General features: G+C 43.0%; 1 protein-coding gene across 6 annotated transcripts in view; it reads left to right on the top strand.

Annotated features, from left to right (window-relative positions):
* Window positions 1–24,195, top strand: part of sema6e (sema domain, transmembrane domain (TM), and cytoplasmic domain, (semaphorin) 6E) — a 163,491-nt gene that overhangs the window by 20,931 nt on the left and 118,365 nt on the right. Inside the window, exon 1 of one of the 6 annotated variants that reach the window (XM_047810992.1) lies at window positions 9,860–9,994. The exons of the other annotated variants lie outside the window; for them this stretch is intronic. The gene's annotated coding sequence lies outside the window, so the exon portion shown is untranslated. Of the gene's footprint in view, window positions 1–9,859; window positions 9,995–24,195 lie in introns of those variants that run through there. 6 annotated transcript variants of the gene reach the window in all.

The raw sequence follows: 24,195 nt of genomic DNA, 5'->3' as shown, positions 1-24,195 counted from the left end.
TCCTGTGCGTCTCCACCGGAGCCCCACGAGGATGAGGCTATCTCAAAAGCTCTCCATCACTGCACTTCAAAGTGATGGCTTAAACCAGGAGGAGATGGAGGTGCAGCTCAGCGCAAATCTTTACCTGAAACTTCCCATTGTCGTGTAGTAAGACCTGAGGTCTCAGAGCTAGGAAGGCGGGGAAGTGGAGGTTTGATATCTAGGGCAGGATTAAACCTCCATTTTGCATTTGAAGTGAATCTACTATCCTAAAGAAAAATGAGAAAAGTATTTCTAATTTAAAAAGCAGAAGTAGCTTTTTTATATGGAGCTTATTTGGGTACGGTTAATGTTTCTTTCTGGAGAAAGAAATTAAGATGCGATAATTTAGCTTTAATTGAGTGTTGTTGTTTTTTGTTGTTTTTTTTTTCCTTAACCACAACAAGCCTGGTCGTGTAGCTCTCATGAGCAGTGTAGCCAATATTATGTACAGAATTAATGAGACAAATATCGGTTGTTGTGGCCCAGTAGTAAAGAGCAGATTTTCTTATTTTCACATGTGCTGTGTGCGTCAGTAAATCTGGTCTTTGGTATCCGTGTCAAAAACACCAGTTCTCTCTGAAACTGTATAGTGGCGTGACTAAAAATCCTGCTCTGCATTGCTTTGGGTCTAATGCCATATGTTTCCAACCACCCATTCATCCTGTGGGTCCAAAACACGCCAGAACGGCCTTTTTCAATAACATCCTGGCAGAAGGAGATGATTGTGGGTTAATAATGGATCCTACTATTTATGTGCATACCCATGAGGATGACAAACATTTGTTTCGTTGTGATTGATTTGTTATAAATGGGAGAGGGAAAAAAAATCTTTTTTGTTCTTCCCCAAACAGCTTTCTCTGAATTTGGTCTGTCTCTCTCTCTATCTCGATCTCTCTTTCTCTCTCCCTCCCCTCTCTCTCCCACCATGTGCTTTTCCCGACCTCTCTATAAATTGAAGCTCATTGCATTACAGTTTATTGGCCTATATTCCTGGTTGTATTCAGGCAGAGAGAGAAGACCTCAGATAAAATGACTGTAGATCTCTGGCTTTATCTGTTTTAACTTCACTCCCTGCCAAGTCTGTCTGTACTAAAGAGGGTGAAGGGGAATTGAAAAACCCCATCACCAATTAGATGCTCAAAAAGCAATTATCTTAAGTAGAGGACGAAGTTAAAGAACCTTGGCTGGCTCGCCAGATTTTTTTCACAACTTGGGTTAACTTACATTTGTTCATATTCCCTACCATAAAATAATGACCTGCTTAACACAGTAATGTGTGTGTTTTTTTTTGTTTGTTTTTTTGTTTTTTCCTCTTTTTGATTTCTTGCTGAGGCTGCCAGAGACGGAGGTCTGTACATAAACCGTTTTTTGTTCTTTGAATGTGCCAGTGCCTGGAGTCTTTATTTCACCCTGGTCAACAAAGATATGCTTGCTTTGTCTTTGTGCTTCTCTTTCGTTCTGTGACTCAATCATCTAATTTAACTAAACAATTTGTAACAGCATTCAAGAGGTCTGACTTGCTCAAAGAACTGATTGGAATAAAGGGATGATGGGTGTGAAGGACCCATTACTCCAGACGAGAAGGAAGTCTGCCTCTTATGGGTTTAATGCTACAGCAGTGCCCACACAACCTGCCAATTAACGTAAGTGGCCCCTCAGGGCAATGGATTAGTCCTCTACCCTCTCTGTGAGAAAAGTGTGCACTCGTCAAGAAAGCGCAGAGCTATTAAACCGCGTGGTTCTGATTGCCAATGCTTGTTGCCGCATTGTCTATACCTAATCTGCAGACCAACAGGACTTTGGTGAAGTTCTTCAATGAAAAAAAAGAAAAGAAAGAAAAGCGTGATATTTTCACATCTAGCACAATTTGTTTGCTTGTTCAGACCACACGTTCCACACAACACAACGTCGAATTTCATTTGCTGTTGCGTTTTGCTTCATCACTCGAAACCAGAGTCATTTTGTTTATTTGTGATTTAATCAGACTAGAATAATGCATGTTTCTGAATGCTAACTGATTGGTGGCTGCTTGCTCGTGGAGGACTGATGTTTCAATGTGAACCTGCTCAGTGTGTAAAAAAGCCCCAGCTAAATTTCTGTGGGCCCCTAAAACATTTCTCAGAATGCCTTTTGTCAAGCATCGTGTTCACTCCATATTGAACAGTTCACAAAGCGGGCCTTCACTAGATTAAGGCTTCTCTAAGCAGACCTCATGGAGCTGTAATGGCAATGCAGAAAAACCAGCCTGATCAGCTGCATTGACAGAACTGCATTATTAACTGCACACTCACGTCATGCTGCGAACATATGACACAAACATGTTTACATTGCTCAAGTCATTGATGTGTACATGACTGAAATGTGACACAGTGTCATTTACATCAAGCTATTTGTTCGTCTCTATTTTTAACCCATTCATGTTTTTTAGTATTTAGTCACCCATTAGAAATGAAAGTTTTATGACCATTTGAATATGGTTGTTTACAGGGTTTCTGGACAGTGCCATACTTTGTAATAGTTGCTGACCTGCTCACCTGATTTAGAGATTTTTGCCTGGATGTTTTCTGTCATGCTGTGCCTGGGCCTTACTAACAGCTCTCACGTGCTGTTCTGATTCCGACGATTTGCATGCAGAGGTCCTGCAGCGCTGCTTAAACAGTGGCTCTGTATTAATTGTTTCTTGTTGCAGTCAACAGCAATGTTTTTTCCCCTCATCAAAATAGCAGCTCGTGCTAGGATGTTTGCAGAAATTTAGCTGCTTCGGGACTTTGGCACAAGGTGTGTGTGTGTGTGTGTGTGTGTGTGTGTGTGTGTGTGTGTGTGTGTGTGTGTGTGTGTGTGTGTGTGTGTGTGTGTGTGTGTGTGTGTGTGTGTGTGTGTGTGTGTGTGTGTGTGTGTGTGTTTCACCAAGGACACACGGAGCACCAGAAATGTCATGGCCCACACTTCCTCTCGTACTGGTACTCTTGAGCAGATTGATTCTGGTTGATTGCTGAACAATATCTCCCCCATTGTAGCTGTTCTCAAATGAACCCACTCTATGCAATCAGAGGTTGAACAATGTTCACTCTTATGACCTGCACCCACCTAGTGATGAATGACCTTACGATGGAGTCTGACATGGCCTGATACTGCCACTAAATCTCCAACTGCAGAGACCCCAGCTTGATAGCATTGAGAAATTGGGGTGTTTGTTGGGGAATGAGGGCTGGTGGACAAATCACTAGCCCAGGTGTCTGGGACAAGCAGATTTCATGTGAGAAGTTATTTTATTTGTTGCAGAGTAGACACGTGGGTTCAAGAGACTTTCTATTGACATCTTAAAAAAAAAACCCAGAGTTTAGTTTGGTTTGGAGCTATGTTTAATCTCTACTAGAACTGGTTTTACTAGACCGAGGAATCAGTGTGTGTATAGATGAAGGGCAGTTTCTTTGAGAGTCAGAATGATGTAAATGAGCAAAATGAAAAAGTCCAGCAATGTTGTCACATCGTCACTACTAGCACCGCATGCAGTTTAGTGTTGAACAGATAAAGAGCCAGACGATATATTTATGCGCAATGCAAGGACAGGGCTAAAGATGGGTAATAATGCAAAATGTCATGATATCTGAAGACATTTCTACAAAAAAAACCTTGATTTAAAAAAAAAAAATAGAACATTTGAAAATATGCTTGCTGTTTTTAATGTATACATAAAGTAAATGAACACTGCAAAGTCCTTGAATCCCCTTTCACAGAGTAATAGGGAAATAGTGAAAGAAAAAATAAACCGAAAAAAGAAGATACAATTTTTAAAGAATGTTTAAAAAATAATACAAAAATTGAGAAACAGAAAAGGAAAGAAACTCAAAAAAATGGTCAGAAAGAAATGTGCGAGACATCAGAAGTATGTTTCCGCAAAAAAAAAAAAAACCAGCTCTTAAAATGATTTTTTTTTTTTTTTTACAATTACAAAAAATTCAAAACAGTACACCATTTTAAGATGTCTGATGATAAGGTGCAGAGAATTTATTATTATTGATCCCTAAAATTCATCATGAAATTGATATCATATCTTCCATTCATGTGCACAACACTGCATCTCATACTGTAGCTGAAATGCTGGTGAAGGACTTGTCACAAACACAGATTTCTACATGATGAGAATATTGGAGCAGTGCAGTGATTCTAAAAACACACCTGCGTGTGGAAGTGCTGTAGGAAAGAGCAGCGAAGTGAACTTGAACACATGAAAAAGAACTTGAACTTGGTAAAAAAAAAATGGATAGGTAATGAGAAATCAGGAAAACTAATACTCTACACAATGTCTCTGCTGCTGGATGAGGACTGCCCTTGTCCTTACACTCGGACACCTCGTCCTCTACTGCGTTTCTTTTGGTCTCAAATACCATTTTGCCTCTGATCGGATTTGGATTTGAATGCGGAGAGCCTCTGCAATGAATTCACCCACATAATGTTTTATTTTTGTCTCTCTCTCTCTCTCTCTCTCTCTCTCTCTCTCTCTCTCTCTCTCTCTCTCCCCATCCCATTCATACTCCCAAACATGACTCGCTCTTGCAGATATTACAATCAGAACCAATACTCGATGCCTCCAAGAAATCTGCTGCCCATTTTACCTCCTGCAGAGTCATACCTGCTCTTCATGCCATCATAATTACGCCAGGACAACTGGGAAATAGTTTGACTCCATATTCAAATGGGGCTCCGATGAGACTTCCCAGTGCTCCCAGTGCTCCAAGCCCCTCTTCTCTATCTGTCTGTCTATCTATCTGTCTGTGTGTGTGTGTGTGTGTGTGTGTGTGTGTGTGTGTGTGTGTATGTGTGTGTGTGTATATATATATATATATATAAAATATTATCTATAGTAATTGCTCACTATTAGAACAACTCACAACTCAGGACCACCATCTGTGTTACCATGGCAATCGAAGGTTCTATTCTTCCAGAGTGGAGCGCTCCATTTCTTTCACTCTCTAATTGGCCTGTGATATTGCAGGATGGAGCATTCAGATGAAGCATTTGGCACCTTTACCATTGATGCTAGACAACTTGTTTTCGAGAGGACTTTGAGAGGTGATGTACAAAGAAGAGTTGGAACGCACCCCGCCATTCTCCGAAAGCTGCACTGCTATTAATCCCCCAAACGAGTGTTAAAGTCCTCTCGCAAACACCACTATCAGAGTCTCAGTCTATGTTTAATCCTAATCGGAATTGGTGCGTTGTAAATCTAGACAATTTAGTGTGTTTCACTTCTTAAGGTACAAACATCTTTAAAAGGGTAGGATATAGAGTATGGTGGAATTTGGCTCTCTTTGATAGAAACATGTTATAGTGTGTTAAATGGTGAAGAATGTTTAGTAGCACTGGTTATGTTGCGTCGATCCATACCATACGGATTCATGTGTCATGGCTCGTGAGGGCTGCAATTCTCGTAAATGGGGTTAATGGGTAAAGCTCTGGGTTACTGATCAGAAGGTCAAACGTTCAAGCCCCAGCACCACCAAGCCGCCACTGTTGGGTCCTTGACAAGGCGCTTAACCCTCTCAGCCCCAGGAGTGCTGTAACATGGCTGACCTTGCATCCTGACCTCAGCTGTATACAAGCCAGTATATGCAAAGATGATCACTGTACTGTAAAACATGTGAACATCACAAATAAAGGTTTCTCCTTCTAGTAATGACACCAAACGTATACTTATACTGACGGTCATGGTTACTAAGTTCCAGGTGAGAGCTCAACCTCCCACTTGCTCTGTTGTCAACAACACAGCACATTGGTGGTTTTATTTAAAAGCTATTATTTTCTAGCTACTTACAAGCAGAGAGCAAATCTTAGCTGATAATTTACAACAGTGTCTGTTCCCCATATATTTTATTATCCGATCTGTGTATTTTGTGCTCCAGCGAGCCGATGGAATTGGATACGAGCCACATAGTATGCAAGCTAGGATGTAGTAATAAATATACTCATAGAGACAAGTAGGTGTGTTTACATCAAGTACAAATGTACTCACTAAAGCTGAATTCCAACTCAGATCAGTCCTGAATTCTTGTTTGTTTTTGTTTATTCTCCCTATAAGGCCTCTTATCCGTACCTGACATTTCTGGCATTCGTGTGACCCACAGGAACCGGAATGCCATATTATAAAGTCTTTATACATTTTATATATATATATATATTTATACATATATATATATATATATATAACTCTAAACTTCCCCCTTTGCATCAGAAATGCTTTTTTTTTTTCATTTTCAACTACGAAAAAAAAAAACCTTTAGCTTTAAGTGCCATTAAAGCTAGTTGCATTTGTCCATCATGCCTTTGTATTGTAGCATGCATTATGACTTGATCAGTTAAAAGTAGTAAAATGAAAGTGGGAATACCTGCTATGCAATCCATTTAACTGCATAATGGACTACAGGGTTCTAAAGCAAATTGCATTCAAGAGGAAAATGGCATGCCATGCTGTAAAGATTTCACGCTGCTAGCCCTGGACCTTTTTTATTAGCGGCTGCGTTCCCTCATACCGATGTATTCCGATACTGGCAAAGATTAAGGGACGTGCCACAATCCTGCTCTCACACAGCCTGAGGGTCCTGATGAAGGCCCGAAGCACCGTATGGCCTTCCTCCTCGGTCTTAGGGCCGATGCAACAATGAGAAACGTGGAAGATGAACAAAACGATCGATATGGTCCATTTAGCAGCTGAGGAGCACAGCTCACACCTTCATGAGAGACAGAAAGAAAAAGGAACCTGGTGCTAGCAGAGAGGAGGAGAAGGAGGTGAATGTTTGCAACTGCGGCACACTTGGAAAAATACAGGCAGCTCAAGCCAGTGTGGAGGTGATGAACTTTCACAGAGACGTATCAGAGAGAGACAGGTTTGAATGGCTGTATACGGCGAGCTGCAAATTCTCTCCTGTGTGTTTTTTTTTTTTTTTTTTTTATATTTGTATCTATTTATTTAATTATTTTTTTATTGTATCTCAAATGTCTAGTTTGCATAATGCAACAGGGGGCTGAATTAAACATGGAGGCAGGGCGTAAAATCTGAACTTTGCGGCGTAGCATTTTGGTGGTTGTTTAACAGTGGGTTTTATAATGTGCTAAAGACGGCGTGGTAGCAGAGCTGGGACCCACACTTTTTTTTTTATGACTTCCTCAAATGGTGGTTTGAGCTGCTGGTGTTTTCTATTTCTCCACTACCTACTCTCTTGTACTTGCACATGCAGGCATAACTTCCCAAGAAATGCCAGACAAGGCCAGGCTTGTGTTGTATTTCTCCAGAGAACAATGGGGAAAAAACGATCAAGGAACTATCTTTATTTTGTATCAGAGCCAATAAATGAGCCAAGTTTAATAAATCAGACTCATTTTGCACTCTCTCTCTCTCTCTCTCTCTCTCTCTCTCTCTCTCTCTCTCTCACACACACACACACACACACACAGATTATTCCACCCTGTTCTAGTCTTCTCTTTCAAATGGTAATACTGACTGCTAGAGCATGCTGGAGTGTTCAGGCCTGACACCAATACATTGCTCGAAACCTCTTGAAGATGTTGAGAATATTCTATTTCTAAAGATTTCTAAATAGCGAGAACACTGCCTCTATCCCACACCTACATTCCTCGCAGTCTAATCTTATGTAAGTTTCTAATCCAAGCAGGCGTTATAGGTTTATTAGAGGTTTGAACTTGTCAAAGTATTTAAACAGATTGTGTTTCCATAGCCAAGGTATCTTGTAGATCTTTAAACTCACACAAACAGTAATCCCTCTGGTATTAAGAGGACTGGAGATAGCATGCGACCGTGTGCTTTCCTTTTGTCCCCAGAGCCCCTGAAAACACATAAATAATGGGACAATCTCACCGCAGTTCTTTCAGCCTGTTTCAGCCCTCTCCTTTCCCAGCTTTCTTTGCCGAGCAGCTCTGACATGAAAAAGACATTACTGCCACTGGATTTTCCTGTGTGCTGAGAGTTTTTTTGCCTCAACTCCTCCAAGGGTCACCTTTGAGACCTTGCAGGGTTTACGATAAGCAGGTGGTGAATATTCGATGTACAGGGTTAAATTGTTGCCAACCCTTGAACATTTCGCGTTTTCGTGGAGAGGGTCTACAGGGATCATTCTAAACTCACCAAATGCTAGAGGCATGATTTGCACTGCATATGTTCAGAAAGTGTCCCTCTCTCTCTCTCTCTCTCTCTCTCCCTCCCTCCCTCTGATTTGCCGGCCGCCGGCAGGTTCAAGGTCTGATGGATTTCAGTGCAGTAAAAGGACTCCCCAATGACTACACAGCTCTGATCAAAACCCAGCGTCTGCCTTACTACGTCTATCCAGCTCCCCTCTCTATATTCAGCACTCATTATAGAGGCATAAATAAGTAATTCAGGATCAATGAGGAGGGGCTCGGAGCAGTGGGAGCACTGGGAAGTCTCATCGGAGCCCCATTTGAATATGGAGCTCTGTGATGCTTCTCCTTTTTTTTCCTATCTCTCTTTCTCTTTGTGTCTGACTGCTCTCAGTTCTCCCAAATGAATCTCTCATGATGTAAATTGCTCATAATTTATGGATGGGTCATGATAGAATTGACAGGAAGCTTTTTTTTAAAATTCCTTTTCCGAGTTATGATGGCTGCCTCTGGAGATATGAATATGGTCCTGAATAAATGTGTCTTAGTGTGTGTGTGCGCGTGTGTGTACGAGCATGGCAAGCCTGGCGTTGTTCTTATCTTGGCCATCAGCACTTCCCCAGGGCTGCCACCACTTCCTTCCCCTTCTTCACCTTGGCATCTGTCTCCTGCAGGCCTCAGAAGTCTCTAATTGACTTTTCAGCTGTGCGAGGCATAATTGAGTTTTAATCACCGTTTTACATTCTGTTTTGATATTCAAATCAGCCGTGTCATCTGAGAGACGAGCCAGCCGCTCGCTCGCTTTCTCCAACGGCTGCTGCACCCATGCGCCACGTCTGATTAGGCCTTTCACGTGAAGGCCTGATCCCTAGTCAGCTGGAGACACATACAGTATTCACCACTAAGGTCTCGGAGACAAAGCGCCACTAATGGCGTCCCACACTTCCTCACAGTAAACACTAATTACCTCCCGTCAACTCCAAGATCTGCTCAATCCGGTGTCGGGCTGTGGTAGGGTGGTAGGTGTTTTATTTTTGCACATTTCGTGAAAAGCCGGAAGCCGAAAAGGCCGACATGTTGAAGAGAGTGTAAATTGTCCAGGCTGCTGAACTGGATGTGCAGATACCTTTCCACACTGAATAGTCTGAGCTGCTCTCTTAAGAGGACGTACAGCTGGGAGAAAATTCTGCCATTCTTTCCTCCACTTCACAAGTTCCCGAGGTCAGCTCTGCTTTCTGATCAGGGAAACCGATCTCCAGCTCCTTCTCAATCGAGGTGATTAAGACACTTTACAGCAGGCACAATCGACCAGACCGAAGCACACTGCTCATTACTGGACTTCTGTTCGACACACAAAAACCAATTAAGTCCCAGTCAAAGACTCAAGTCGTGATTACTAAAGCATATGGTGCATGAGCAGAGGTGGTGCTGGTGCAGAAGATAATGTGATTTGTATTAGCCATGTTGTGCCACGTGTAATTAGTAATAACCGTGGTACCTCCCATCAGTCACTGTAGATGCAACTGTTCGAATATCTGAAAGGAGTTAAAAAGCACACACCAGCATGACGATACCTGTTCGTCTCCCGACGTCAAAGGCAAACGCACGCTACTCTGGGATTACACCAGGAAGCTAGTCTAACATTTCCTGAATATATTCCTCTGGCTATGATCTCAGAAGCGCATTGTAATTCAGGAGTGGTGTTTGCTGAATGTGCAGCACAGAAATCTGGGGGGACAGTTCGAGGTTTCTGTGGAGACTGGCAAAGACAAGTAGGCGCGTGCAGAGATCTCTGATTGAATTGTCAGACCAGGAACGACAACAGATCCGTTCAGTCTGGGTAGGTCTTACACACACACACACACACACACGCGCGCGTGCACGCACACACACACAGGCTTTTCACATACACATATGTATATATTCTCACAGGCCACTAGGGACACTTACTTGCACCCGCTTACTGATGCTACAATCCGATCATGTGGCAGCAGCTCCATGTGGAAATCATGCAGATGCAGGTCATGAGCTTCAGTTAAGGGTCACATCGAACATCAGAACGTGAGGGGAAAGATGTGATCTTGGCGTGTTCGCCTGGTGCACGGTTGCTAGTGCAAGATGTGCTGGTTTGACTATTTGAGAAACTGCTGATCTTCTGGGATTTTCAGACATTGCTTTAAGTGTTGTGTTTTTTAGAGAAAATAAAAACAAGAAACCTTCAGCAGCTCTGCAGGTGGAAACACCTTGTTGATGAGAGAGGACAGAGGATTATAGCTAGACAGCTTTGACCTGACAGGAAAGCTTTGCTTTTTTGGAGGCTCTCTTCTGTACTTACGCAGCCTGTTTGGCTCGAGTTTTGGTTTTAGAGTGACGAGTCCACCATCACTACTGATCTGCTGTTTCTGGGCTCATTCAGGTTATACCCAGGCTTCACACTCCAAATCTTCCAGCATAATATACACTTTTCAATAGGGACAATTGAATGATGTTTTCAGATTGAATAACAATAAATTCTTGCAATATATTCTGTATTGTTTTATTATACAGATGCGTAACAAGCTGAGTAAAGTAAAGGTAGCCGGTCGTCGCTTTTTGCCAATTTTCTGTGCATTAATGATCTTGTGTCTCTGCCCTTTTGGAGGAATGATAACGAGGCCTGCCATTTGAAAGGCCAAAGTGTGTATCTATTCTCCTCCTGGCAGCCCACTTCTGTTACTCTAGCTTTTTGTCGCTCAGCTGCCCTCCCTCCAGGCCTGCTCGTCTATCTCTGCAGCTCCTGCATGCATTTTGTGAACAGCTAGAGTGTGTGTGTGTGTGTGTGTGTGTGTGTGTGTGTGTGTGTGTGTGTGTGTGTGTGTGTGTGTGTGTGTGTGTGTGTGAGACTGTGTGAGACTGTGTGTGAGAGACTGTGTGTGAGAGACTGTGTGTGAGAGACTGTGTGTGAGAGACTGTGTGTGAGAGACTGTGTGTGAGAGAGTGTGTGTGAGAGAGTGTGTGTGAGAGAGTGTGTGTGAGAGAGTGTGTGTGAGAGAGTGTGTGTGAGAGAGTGTGTGTGAGTGAGTATGTTTTAAACAACAGTAATACAAGGTCTAAAAAGGGCAACAATTTCCTTTCAGTCTTTTTGTATCCATCTTTCTTTTTTCTTCCTTTTTTTTCTCTTCCCCGAACCAGTTTCCGCTCAATTGCACAGATTGTAATCTTATTCTGGCGAAAAAGGCTGGTGAAAATGAAGCTATACATCATAGACAGCCGAGTGAGTGAGAGAAAGAGACAGATTTAGGATGAGAGAGAGAGAGCACATTGAGAAGGAAGAGAAGCAAGTAGTGGAAGATAGAGAGCAAAGGAAGAAGCCGATCAAGCACCAAACAGATGGGAACTGTAAATAAGTGCTCATATCCAGAAATGGCCTGCTTTCCTATTGGCCTCTCTACCCATCCAACCCACAGTTTCTTGTGTGTGTGTGTGTGTGTGTGAGAGAGAGAGAGAGAGAGAGAGAGAGAGAGAGAGAGAGAGAGAAGGGGGGGGGATGTTCCCTTATTGCTGTCTGGGCATCATTAACATTCTGATTCTGCTGTGCACTCCTCCCGGCATGCTTCTCCAAAGCCTTATTCATCTCTCTCTCTCTCTCTCTCTCTCTCTCTCTCTCTCTCTCCCTCTCTCTCTCTCTCTCTCTCCGCCTCCCTGTCTGTCTCAGCTTCTCCATTTTGGCAGCTTTAGAAGCTTTGGAGGAAGCAGAAAGAGAGCTCTGGAAGTGAGAGCTCCTTAGGGTCTTTGTGCCCTGCATGTGCCGGTCTTGGCCCTCACACGTGTCCCTCCGTGCCACCAGCACACATGGAAAGCTCCCGTTTAGCTGTATCCATGGAGACACAGCCATGACCAGTGAAGAGTTGATTTTAAACCCCTGAGGAGCTCTCGCTCTGAGGCAAGGGAGGTAGGGGATGGAAAGAGGGAGGGAACGGGCAGCGTGCAGGTTTTATATAGCACTTTAGTCAATACGCAACTCTCAAGGAGCCGACTGAGGCCGTTTGAAAGCCCTCAAAGGCTTGTCATCTGTCGGCAATATTGACCAAACCTTCTGAAGTGAATAAAAAATCCTCAGCAACCCTCTGTGTGTCATCTGAACCATCGAGGTTAAGCGTTTGGTAAACACATAACTCGGGTTGAACGTCCTGAATGTGTAATCAGGAACACATTGTTCCAGGGAGGGGTCGATGTACAGGGTAAAATTGGCTGCAATGCTTTGGTGAAAGTAAGGTCATGTGAAAAGCCTTATATGTTCAAATTTGTGCTGATGCTAGGAATAAAATGACACCTAGGCTTATCACATCCAGAATGCCAAATGCCCTCTGGATGAGCTTTATGAGGATGCAGAGTGCAGGCTGTGATCTGGCCTAAATCCGTGCCACATGCTTTTCCTCCCTCTGCAGCCTCCACCTTTGGGAAGTGCTTAGGGCTAACAAGGGTTGTATGGGTAATGGCTTCAGCAAGATATAAAAGGCACAATCTGTCATAAGCTTTACCTTCTCGGCCGTGTCTTTTATAACTTCTAAAAGTGTACAGAGACACGACCGAACCCTGAATTAATCATGAATGAGATGCGCATGATCCAGAAAGACAGCTTCCTGTCCGTTTCCTTCTGTACGTTACGCAAAGCCGCATGTGAGCGATTCTTTCCCAACAGCTCAGCTGTACAGCCTTCAACGAGCACAAAAAATTGCTGATGTTAGAAAAGAAAACATTGCTGACCATCATGTCTTTTATTTAATCACTTATGAAAGCATCTTTGCATGTAGCCAAAAAAATAATCAACAGGAAGTGAAGCACTGAAAAGGATAAAAGCCTAGGATTATACAGTAGCTCAGTAATTGATGTACCTTGAGAACGAGCTTCAACCAGAAGTTTCAGTTCCACAAGATGTAGAGCTAAAAAGAAGCACATCCTCCCCGACGCGAAAAACACAAGAGAAGACCAGTGGGAGCATTGTTGTGGGTTTTATGGGGTTTGAAGAAATTAGAGTAGGACATGAGAACTGATATGGAGCTTTGCCGCTTCTTGACAGGCAGTTTTTGATATATTTTAGTCTCCAGAAAAAAACATTGTAAACACTTTTTGTGTTATACCTTTTAGAAAGAAAATGACATAACTAACAAAGCTAACTAACTAGTGACATGTAATACCCATGATAAGGTAGTTAGACCTGCTTAGTGTCTATATCTAAGTTCACTATGTTTGTAGCTTGTTACCTGCCTTTGGAAGTGGAACACATTTCATTGAAGAAAAAAAAAACAGACTTGGTCAACTTTCTGCATCATTTGCTTGGTTATATTTTAATAAAAACACGGATTTGGGTAAAGACTTGGGTAAGAACCGGAGCGAGTTCTGTAAATGCAGTGAGTGTAGGCAATGCTAAAGACTGTGGTGTGGAATCAGAGGCGTGTCTGCTTGATCTTCTGCCGCCTTATCTCGCCATTTTCCTCTGCGGATCTGTTAGATCTGGGGATTAAGGTAACAAGCACCGTTAACCTCCACAATAGCAGTAATCATACATTTTAGATCTGACAAAAGCAAATGATTAATAGTGGGCTTTTACGTATAAACCAGTCACTTTAGCTTTTGTGTGTGTGTGTGTGTGTGTGTGTGTGTGTGTGTGTGTATATATATATATATATATATATATATATATATATATATATATATATATATATATATTTTAAATAATGGTGCATTTTTGGATATCAATATTTCCTTGGGTTAATAAAACACTTTATAAGCATTCAAATTCCGTGCCCCAAATTAGACATATGAAGAAGAGCTCTTCTCATTTGTGGTGTCCTTGTTGCTGGGGAAGCAGAATGGTGGAAGTGATATAAGGGTGTAGGAGTGTGCCAGCTGAACAATAGCTCTGGAAAACGAATCTGACAGAGAGGGAGAAGGCTTTGGCTTCGGTGAAAGATGGGTATCACAGCGTGTGTGAGCTGAAACTAGGACAGCTCTCAGAAGGACAGGAGTGGGACGTAAGGGCAGGGCCAAACACACACACCGCTATGATGAAGACCCCTTGATTTTAATCCCATCACACCCACACACAAAGACACCTCTCCACAACAAGAAGGAAGGACGATCATCCAAGTGCCCTTGTCTCAAGGCAAATAAATGTAAGACTTTTTTTTTTCAGACATAGTGAAGAGATGAAAGCCATCTGTCTTTTTTTTTTTTTATTTATTTACTTTACTTTTATTTATTTATTTTATTATGAAATGTTCTACGTCTAGAAATTCGGTCACGATCGATCGACAACTTGAAACCGTTCTTGTGAATGCGGTTCTGGTTCTCTGACAGTTTGTACTGTTTGAAGCCATCAGCCGAGGCAGAAGGCCTCCCCGGGGGGCTGATCAGACAGAAAGAGCTGAGACGTTCATTAGACAAATCCATCCATCCTTTCCTCTCCTCCTCCACCTGTTCTTTTTCAACAGCACTAAGGTTAATTAGCACATTGGATTAGGCAGGTGCCTCCGCTCGAGTCCTCCTCCTGCATCCCCTACCAACTAATTCACCTCTCACATCATCTCTGCAGTCATCCTGACACTGCCCGTAAAAGCAGGATATTGCTCTGCACTATATATCACTACTATACATGTTTCTGTACCATACCTGCTGATATGAAATACTTTATAATATAAAGCAGAAGTGAAAAACAGAATAATCACCAATTAATAAGGAATAAAACATGATCTTTGAGGTGGTAGTAATTCAGCTTAATTCAGCAGAACCGTAGAATTCCACTCTGTTGTGGAGTATTTTCCAGTCACAGCACATCCCCAAATGTTTTCTTCCTCGTTTATTAAAAAGAGGGGAAATGGTGGCTCAAGTAGTTAAGGCTCTGGGGTGTTGATAGGCAGTTCGATCGCCAGCACTGCCAAGCTGACCCCAACCTCCAAAAGTTAGGATAAGTGAAGAATAAAAGCTTCTATTCTGTTGTTAGTTCTCTACACTTTGGCCTGGTTAATAGACAAGATTAAAAAAACAAGTCAGTTCCTCTTGGTGCGCAAGTTCTAGCAGCTAAGCTGGTGGTTCCGTAACCAGATTCTTGAAGTTAAGACGAGGAAAAACATTTTACTGTACATTACCGAGAAGCAGGAAGTTGTCGACACAACAAGAACATTATAAACATATCCGTACAAACACTTCACCATGTCATCAGCGATGGTGCTTTTATATTAAATAACAGCACACTGTCAGAGATGAAGCCTTATAAACACGGAATTCAACAGCATTTTGGTACGAAAGAAGATTGGACTTAAAATTGTTGCTACAAAATTCTGCAAATATAATTCTAGGCTAAAATAACCAAGCTAAGCCTTCGGGGATAAAACATATTCTAAGTATTTGTTTCAGTGGAATAGCACATATGTTATTGGTTGGCTACATGTCTTTAGAGTTGGCCGAGCTTCAGTTTTGGCCCACGTATTTTCACTTAAATATGGGAAATATAAACAGGGAATATGGCAGTTCACTGTGGATGTGTCAATATAACACAATATTTATCACCCAAATTTATGTTGCCATGAACCAATTTTAGCAGACCGATGTACAGTATGTGTGCACCTATATACAGTGTACGTGTGGACAGACAAACAGATACACATTATATATAGATACACACATGCACATCATTTCTCTATTCTATATTCTGTGTATTGTGTATTCAATATACTATATACTGTGTGTGTGTGTAGGTGCAGCTCTGTGAGCCTGCACTGCATTGTCAAATGACTGTTTTTTTGGTCAGGAAGCTGCGTTTCTGGCGCTCTCAGAAACAGATTGTGATTAGCTGTACAGCTTTCATGTTGTGATTGCTAACAGCTGAGCCACAGTGACACCCAGACTGGAGAACCAGCTCCTCTTATAGCCTGGATGGCTGTGATAATATACTTTCAGACGGTCAGCTGCGAACACTCATTTCTGTCACGTTTGTAGAATATTTTCTGGATTTCACTGTCTCGTTATTTCATTCACATGTAAGAAGAGACAGAGTGCGAGTATGTGTGAGAGAGAGAAAGAGGCTTGAGCTGTGTGAGGCAAGAGGTTGCCAAACAGGATTTATTTCGTTTTTTTCCCCCAGTACAGCAGCTATCCAACCCTGACGACAGGCTTTCCATGACACGTCTGTACACGGAATCCCTGCCAACGTCAGTTCACACCTCTGTGCCACTACCTGCTGCCCACTGTGCCTGGGCAAGTGATCGTGCCAGCCCGTATCCGGCATTCACTGCATTTAAACCTTTTGAGATTTATAGATGTGCTTCTCTGCATTTAGATAATCTACTGCACTGGAACCAGCTTGTGAGTTGTCTGTACATAAAAAGGTCTTTGTTAGAGATTTATTTATTTATTTATTTATTTATTTATTTATAGCTGTTGGAGTCAGCCAGGCTGCCCATTCAGTCGCAATTGTTAGTGTGTGTGAGCTGTTTAAAGATCACAAGGAGGTTAAATGTTTGCGAGATATTGGTAGCAAAGCCCCTTTCCTAAAGAGACTGCAGGGGAAAGAGGGAACTGCAGTGGCTCTGTGATGGTGTGGGGCCTTGAATGAAGACGGATGGATCCATCAGAACGACTGGATGATGAATCGTGGGCTGTGGGAGAGGCTCTTATTTATGTAAAAGAGGTGCTTTCAGACGTGGCACTGCCATAAATCAGACAGAGATTGCTCTAATTTCATTACAGTGGCAGACAGAGGAGGTGCCACGGTGTTGCTGCAGAGAGACACACAGGCACGCATGCGTCTTTGCAGGCTTTCATTGTAGTATTTTCATTCAGCCTGCGTAGGATTCGCGAGTGCCGTATGGGACACAGCAGTATTCTCCAGATGTGCTTGTTTATTTCTGACAGATACGCTATAACCCTGATGCTGGATCTCTTAGCTTGTGCGAGTCTAAACTGGAATCATTTTGTGTGTGTGTGTGTGTGTGCGTGCGTGTCATCCTCATAAAAGCTGTTTAGCACCGAGCCATTTCTTTCCCAATGCAGGTGGTGTGGCTAAGGCGTGAGAAAGTAGCTGAAGCTCTCAGTAAAAGGCCAAATCCAGCTCCCATGCATTATGGATGTGAGACTGGAGGCAATGGAGCTAGACAGCGAGGGGAAGGAAAGAGTGTTAAGCAAAACAGGTTTAGAGTGCTTTTCACCCAGGCTGAGGTTATATGCGCACACTCTCACTCTCTGTACAAGCCCCATGAGCTACTGGCCACCCTCAGTAGGGGTAGCAAGTGCTCCAGCTGTTTTGACAGATAAGCCGTTGCAGTGGCACTCTCAGCTTCCTGTCGTGCATCAGCTGCCACTCTTCTCTCACCAGCCGACACCCGGCTGTCCCCACGCACCAGCACCAGGGGCTGCTAGCACAGCTTCAGTGCCCTCAGCACCGAATAAACTAGAAGCACACTCACACAAAGCATTAACACTGAGGATTACACATCACCTCCTCATCCTTTACATACCACTGCTGACTAATTACATGGCTAGCTATTGCCATGCACACATTACCACACACCTGCATACAGTACACACACATACACGCACATAGCTCACTGTCACTGCTGATAATTGCAGTAATGAACACATGGCTTACAGGTTTTCTCAGACACCATCTTTTGCCTTTATCCGAGATGACTTGCTGAAACACATCGGGCAAACAGTGAGCGTCTTGCTCAACCTGCTAAACAGCTCTGACACACACACAGAGTATAGATAAGAGAAAGACAAGCTAGTACAAAGTTGTGTAATGCTATAAAACTTGACAAATACCTCTGGTTTTTTTTGGATGAGAGCACTCTTACCTGTTTTGTAGGATCTTATTTGACCGAAAAACTACGCTGCTTTTAACACAGTTTAGTGCTAGCTAATAGCTTACCATATATAAAATTTTCTTTATGTATCTTTTTTCCAGAGCTAAAGTATTGTTAGGGAGTATTGATATCAGGTTTCAGAGAAGAAATAAATAACTGAGGTCAAGAGCAGAAAAAAGGTAGCAGAAGGAAGATGAAATGTAGCCTTGAGGTTAGCATTTCTGTTAGTTAGCTAAGCAACCATTCCTGAGTGCTAGCTTGTGTGACACTTGTGTTTCAGGGCTGTCAGGATTTCTAGGGCTGCTTTTACAACAGCAGGTGAAATTTTATTTATTTAAAGAGTATGTGTTCAGTTTACTATTTCCAAGCCTGTCATTTTAGACAGAGCAGACATTAGCAGCAGTGCTATGTTATGCATTTTATGAAACAGAATTGCTGCTTTGTTCAGCAAAGTAAATCAGACAGAGCCAATGCTAATTTAATGAGAGTGATGACATAAGAGACATTTGTTTCCGAGTCATTTATTAATTCCGTTTCCCCCCCACAGTGTTGCTGAAATTTTTCAAAAAGGTTCACTCCAAGAGTTGCCCAAGGTACATAAATAATCTGCCGTCTTTAGGCAGGAATATATTAACGGCTTGTGCAATACCGTTAGATTGAAGTGCAAAATCTCCTCAGGTCAAACAGAAAAAGGGCAACAACAGAAAATTTAATGTTTTAGGGCTTAACAGATGTTCCTTCATTATTAGCACCGTCACAGATGGTCCTTCATTTTGTTGTCATAATGGCCAAATAGCAAGGTAACGCTAGTGCAGCCTCTAAAAATGAAGTTCAAACATTTATCTTCCTCTTTTTGAATGATTCAAATATTCCTCAGTTAAATATTTACACGTTTTGCTTTTCAAACTGCCTCCAGTCCTGAAGCAGGTGTAATATTTGCCCCCACGCATTCAGCTTGACACATCTGCTGGAGCTCGTCCAGATGTCATACACTGCCGAGAGGGTCACGGCTAAACTTCTGTTAATCCTTTTATCTTTTGGATTGTTTGTCTTCTTGCCAGATAAACCAGCATTTTCCTTATTTCCCTTCAGATACAACAGTGTGATGCAAATATCTTTTTTTCCCCTGAACTGTAAATTGAATACCAAATGGATTCCTTATACTACAAATACTCACTATGGAAGATCGTTCCAGATTATACAAGTGCCTACTACTACTTACATGCCATATGTTTACGGAGGCTTTCACCCTGGCACTTTAGTCTTTGCATTTAGAGGTTTGGCCTTTGCAGGAAAAATTGGTAATGTGAAAGCTGTCATTGCACCAGGAAGTGCAGCACGGTACTCAGTCGAGACTAGCAGTAGGATGTGATGTAAACTCGATATGCTGGAACTGTGCCACGATTCCCATGTACGCAACTTGTACTCGTATTAATTCAGAAAGTAATGTAACGTGAGTGGCAATGGGAACATTGTTGGTCAGATGCCTTATTCAGATACGAGGAGATGAACATGTATACGCCTGTGTTTTATATACTGTATATACCGTCGTGCTGTGTTCTCCGTGCCTGTCTGTGATGCACTGGGGTTCAACAGAATCAAGCAAGTCTGAAACCAGTTCAACGCTTCAAGGCTGCCAGGAATCACACTCCGATTTGGACCACAGACAGAGTGTCCGGTGTGAAAGCCACGTAAGATAGGAGAAAGGCATATGGTATAAATGACATGGTAACTCTGAGCCCTTTTTCTAAATCAGGTGATGAGTCATGCAGAAAAAAAAGAAAATCCATATTCTATTTGATAGACTTCAAAGTAGAACAAGGTAAAGTCCAAATGTAGATTTTTCCCATTGAATACCTAAATATTATGAAAAGTGTTTGAGCAGTGAAATTCATTCTGACTGGCAGTGTGTTCTGTACTCATGCAAGTGGATGTCAGATATTATTCTTCTCCATCATCATTGTTCTCTCTCTTTCTCTCTCTCTCTCTCTCTCTCTCTCTCTCTCTCTCTCTCTCACACACACACACACACACACACACACACACACACACACACACACACACACACTCGCACGCACTATTATTTCACTACTGCGTTGTGTTGCGTTGCGTGTATGTGGCTGTACAGCTGGATCAGGGAAGTGATGTTCCTTTAAGGTTCGAATGGAAAGGTCAGTAAACAGCAACTCATTTTTAGAGCTGCAGATTGTAAGGGAAATCGGTTTCCTGTACTGGGAGTGTGTGTGTGTGTGTGTGTGTGTGTGTGTGTGTGTGTGTGTGTGTGTGTGTGTGTGTGTGTGTGTGTGTGTATATGTGTGTGTGTGTGTGTGTGTGTGTGTGTGTGTGTGTGTGTGTGTGTTTCCTGAGCATTACTGGCGCTGCTGGAGATTTGTTCTCCACCACAGTCCGCCTGGGACACAGCTGACCTGTCAGTGGTAGTCAGGGTGCACAAGCACTGTATAACATGGCTTAATGGAGCCAAAATTTCTTTTTCTCTCACCCTCCCTTGTACTCAATCTCACTCGCACTGTCTTGTTCCCTCAGCCTCAGGTGTGCGGCTCGTCCCAGTGCCGACCGGGCCAGCGGGGGGAAAAAAGGATCAGATGAAAGATTCCCATATTAATATGAATTCTAGCTGCATTCCCAGAGCTCGTTATCTTTCAGTCGAGCGCTTTTCAGAAGGCTCAGAAGGTTTCTAGGTAAAAGACCAAAAGCTGTGCTTGTATCTTTGTGTGTATGTGTGTATGCTGGACTTTGGCTGGAAGGATCAGTGTTTTCTTTAGTGGTAAGGAGAAGGAAAAGCAGGGCCTCTTGGCTCCGACTTCACTCGCACCGATGCTAGCAGCCCAGAACCAAAAGTGCCATTAGCGGAGTAGGGTTGCTCGGCACACAGGCACGCACACACACACACACACACACACGGCTGACCTGCTATTTTCCACAAACTTACTCCAGAATGGATGAGGGTGCCAGCACATTACATAGTGCTGCTAGTGAGTCCTCTCAAAACAGTCAGCGGCCATTCATCACATGTTTACACAACTCTCTTCACACTGACCTCACGCTCAACATGACCTTTTCAGCTTCCGCTGTTTGAGCCGAGCACCGTCGTGCTCTAAAGAGCCCCAAAATCTCATGTGTTCATCATCAATAGAAGCTGAAAAAAATGGGAGAAAATGCAGAATGAAGCAACACTATTAGGACCCGGCGAGTGTGGGTTTCTGGGGGGTGTTTGTCAGAGATCCAGCCGGGTCTTGTAGCACTAACTCTGTCCACTGCCATAGCGTTATCGATCCTCATCGTGGACTTTTGGTGGCATTTGCTCATTCCAATCCTGAATCCATCGCTTTCAGAGAATTCCCAAGCAACTCAAGGCGTGTTCATGCGATTGCCCGATTCCACACGATTGTTTTAGCCATATGAACAAATCTCGAGTCTTGGGAGCTTTTCTCCTGCAATGTTAGTTTTCAAGGTGAAAGGCCATCTGACCATCTAACCTCCCACAAGCCGGCGGACGAGAGAGAAATGTTGTACAACCCCCGCTCGCTCAAGATGTTGAGTTCTTGTGTGATGGTAAAGATTTTGCAAATGAAAATCTCTTTGATGTTCTCAGATGGAGGTTAAGGAGAAATTCAGTGCGCGTTTGGTTATCCCTAGCGTATTACACTATAAGAGCAGATGTTATGGAACAGTGTTCATGTTTTAGTCTACAGTCAGCTCCAGAATTATTGGCACCCTACATAAAGATGGTGCTTTTTATTTGCTGTTAATTACCTTTTTTTTATCATCTTGGAATGAAGCCACTTTACTGAATGTTAGTTTTGCCTTGTGTTTTCAGTGAGAGACTAAATTAAATAAACCACAAGGACACAACTACAAGGTTTTTTTTTTTTTTTTTTTTTAAATCCCATTTTGACAAAAGGGTGCCAATAATTCTGGAGCTGCATTTAATCAGTGCAATTTCTTATGTCTGTCAAAACGCTAATAAATATCGTAAAATGGTGCTGTATTTGATTTCATTTCTCATTCTTGGACATCCAGGCTGATGCAAATCAGCACCCAGGAAGGACGCTCCGTTCCAGGCGAAGGACAGAGACCCGTTTCCTCATGCTGCCCAATTTCAGTTTCCTTGATAATCTTCACAAAGGCATTAACTAACGGAGAACAAGCATTAACTGCTAACCACACGCACCGCCAAAGGCATCAAGGGACTTAGACAGTACGCGAGATTGAAGCGGCTAAAAGTCACTGTGTAAAGCACTTGTACAGCAGAGCAGAGATTCGTGGCTGGCGAACACTGCCACATCTCAGGCTGAGATTTCAGCAGACATGAAATTTTATCTCCCCATGAGATCTGTGTTTGCAGACAGCTTCAGAGATTAGCAGCGGGACGGCGGGAAAGTGCCGTTGACTTGGAGACCGGATTGCTTTATCTTCATTAACTATGCACGACCACGGTTAGTCCGAGCCAGGTAACAGGAGGGAGAAGAGGAGGAGGAGGATGGACAAGGGGTCTGGGATGGGGCTTGGATAAAATAAAAAATAAAATCGCTTTTCTAATCCTGGATTATTGGCTTGGAGGAAATCGTGTGTTTCTGTGTGTGTCTGTGTAGTTGTGTGTATGCTGCCAGTAGAGATAAAGAGAGACAAAAGGATTGCTTTATGGGCAGCTCCTGTCGCCTACCCAACATCTTTAATCCTTTTGTTCCACAAACAGCCAAAAAAAAGTGCTAAAATGCTGGAAAGTTCCGCAAAATGTTGCATTTTTTGTTTGTTTGTGTGGTCTTTTTTATTCAGCCGCCTCTTCGAACGTTCATGTTCAGCAAGACCAAGATAAAACTGACAGGGCAAGACATGTGACCTACTGTAGGGACAAAGTGTTCAGAGAAAAAGCTGTTTTTTTCACAAACGTTTATGCAAGGCAATTAGTCATGGCAGCTTTGGTGTTTTCTGACATGTTTATACTGAAGTCTGGGCCCCTGTGCATAGCAGAGAGCTATTTTTGATGCCGATGCTTCCAGTGACGGTGGTATTTGCACACATCATCAGGTCTCGCTTTGTTCCTTCGCAGCTAACCTTTTGTGTGCGATCCTACTGGGGTTTGTTTATTTAGGTTTATGTCAAGGGGAAAAAAAAAACCGCATGTTGTCGCTTTATCCTTTTTTTTTTTTTCAGGTCAGTGTATTCTATATGGCGGCTATTCCAGTGCGACAGAATCGTACGCCTGTGTTGTCTTGACGACGCCATTCTCTCTATCTTTTAACATCCTCATTACTCAGTCATCCATCACTCCTCTCACACCTCCTAAATGAGGTGTGTAGCTTGCATTAGGAGCACAGCTTCCCGCTGGGGTAATGAGCGCTCCATTCAGGTTTGGACATCAGGAGGGAGGTCAGATGTCCAGCCTTTACGGATTTAACTGTAATAAAGACGCATCAGAGGTCTCCAGACTGACGCTCTTTGTGCCACACGCTTGCATTCACAGTGATTTACATCCAGAAAGGCTGTTAGACTGCGTTCTGCTGTCCTGCCGTATCCATGCAACTGCTAGCCGCAAGACCCAGGGGAGTAGCGCAGGAACGTGCTTGCCATTCCCGTTTGCAGACGGTGGATTAGAACACAGAGTTTCGCTTGTCAGCGTTACGGTTCTCCTTCTTTTCTTCCACACGTTGGCGGGCTCACGGCTCGTGCGGACACAGATAACAAACATGGGGAATTACAGGACGCACTAATGTGGGGTTTTAGCGAACAATGTTGTTTGAGGCTTTCTGACAAACACGTACCTAAACAGAAAAGCCATTGTAAGCATAAAGCATGAGGCCAGCTACTGTTTGAAGTGGGCTGTGCATGTGTGGGAGGAGCTCAGTGCAGAGAGATGAGAGAACTGAGCCACAGAAACTGAAAGGCCACTTGTCAAATGACAGGGTTGAAACAGCGAGGCGCTCCGGGCTGCACGCAGGGAGCTGAGAAAACGAGAGGAAAAGTCAGGGTGGTGTTCATTTAAACCCACACAGAGCTGCTGCAGTAGAAACGGACACCGAGAGGGAGGAGGAAAAGGACAGACAGAGAGAGACGCAGACCGAGACAGAAGGAGATAGAAAAAGGAGATGGAATTGAACATAGATGGAGGAAGGAAGAGATAGAGAGAGGGAGACGTAAAGGAGAACTGTAAGAGATATACAGACATGGAGGAAGAAAT

Source organism: Tachysurus fulvidraco, chromosome 3 (assembly GCF_022655615.1).
Source record: "Tachysurus fulvidraco isolate hzauxx_2018 chromosome 3, HZAU_PFXX_2.0, whole genome shotgun sequence".
Lineage (NCBI taxonomy): Eukaryota > Metazoa > Chordata > Actinopteri > Siluriformes > Bagridae > Tachysurus > Tachysurus fulvidraco.
The sequence above is the reverse complement of the archived record's forward strand: the minus strand, read 5'-3'. Positions and strand labels throughout refer to the sequence as shown.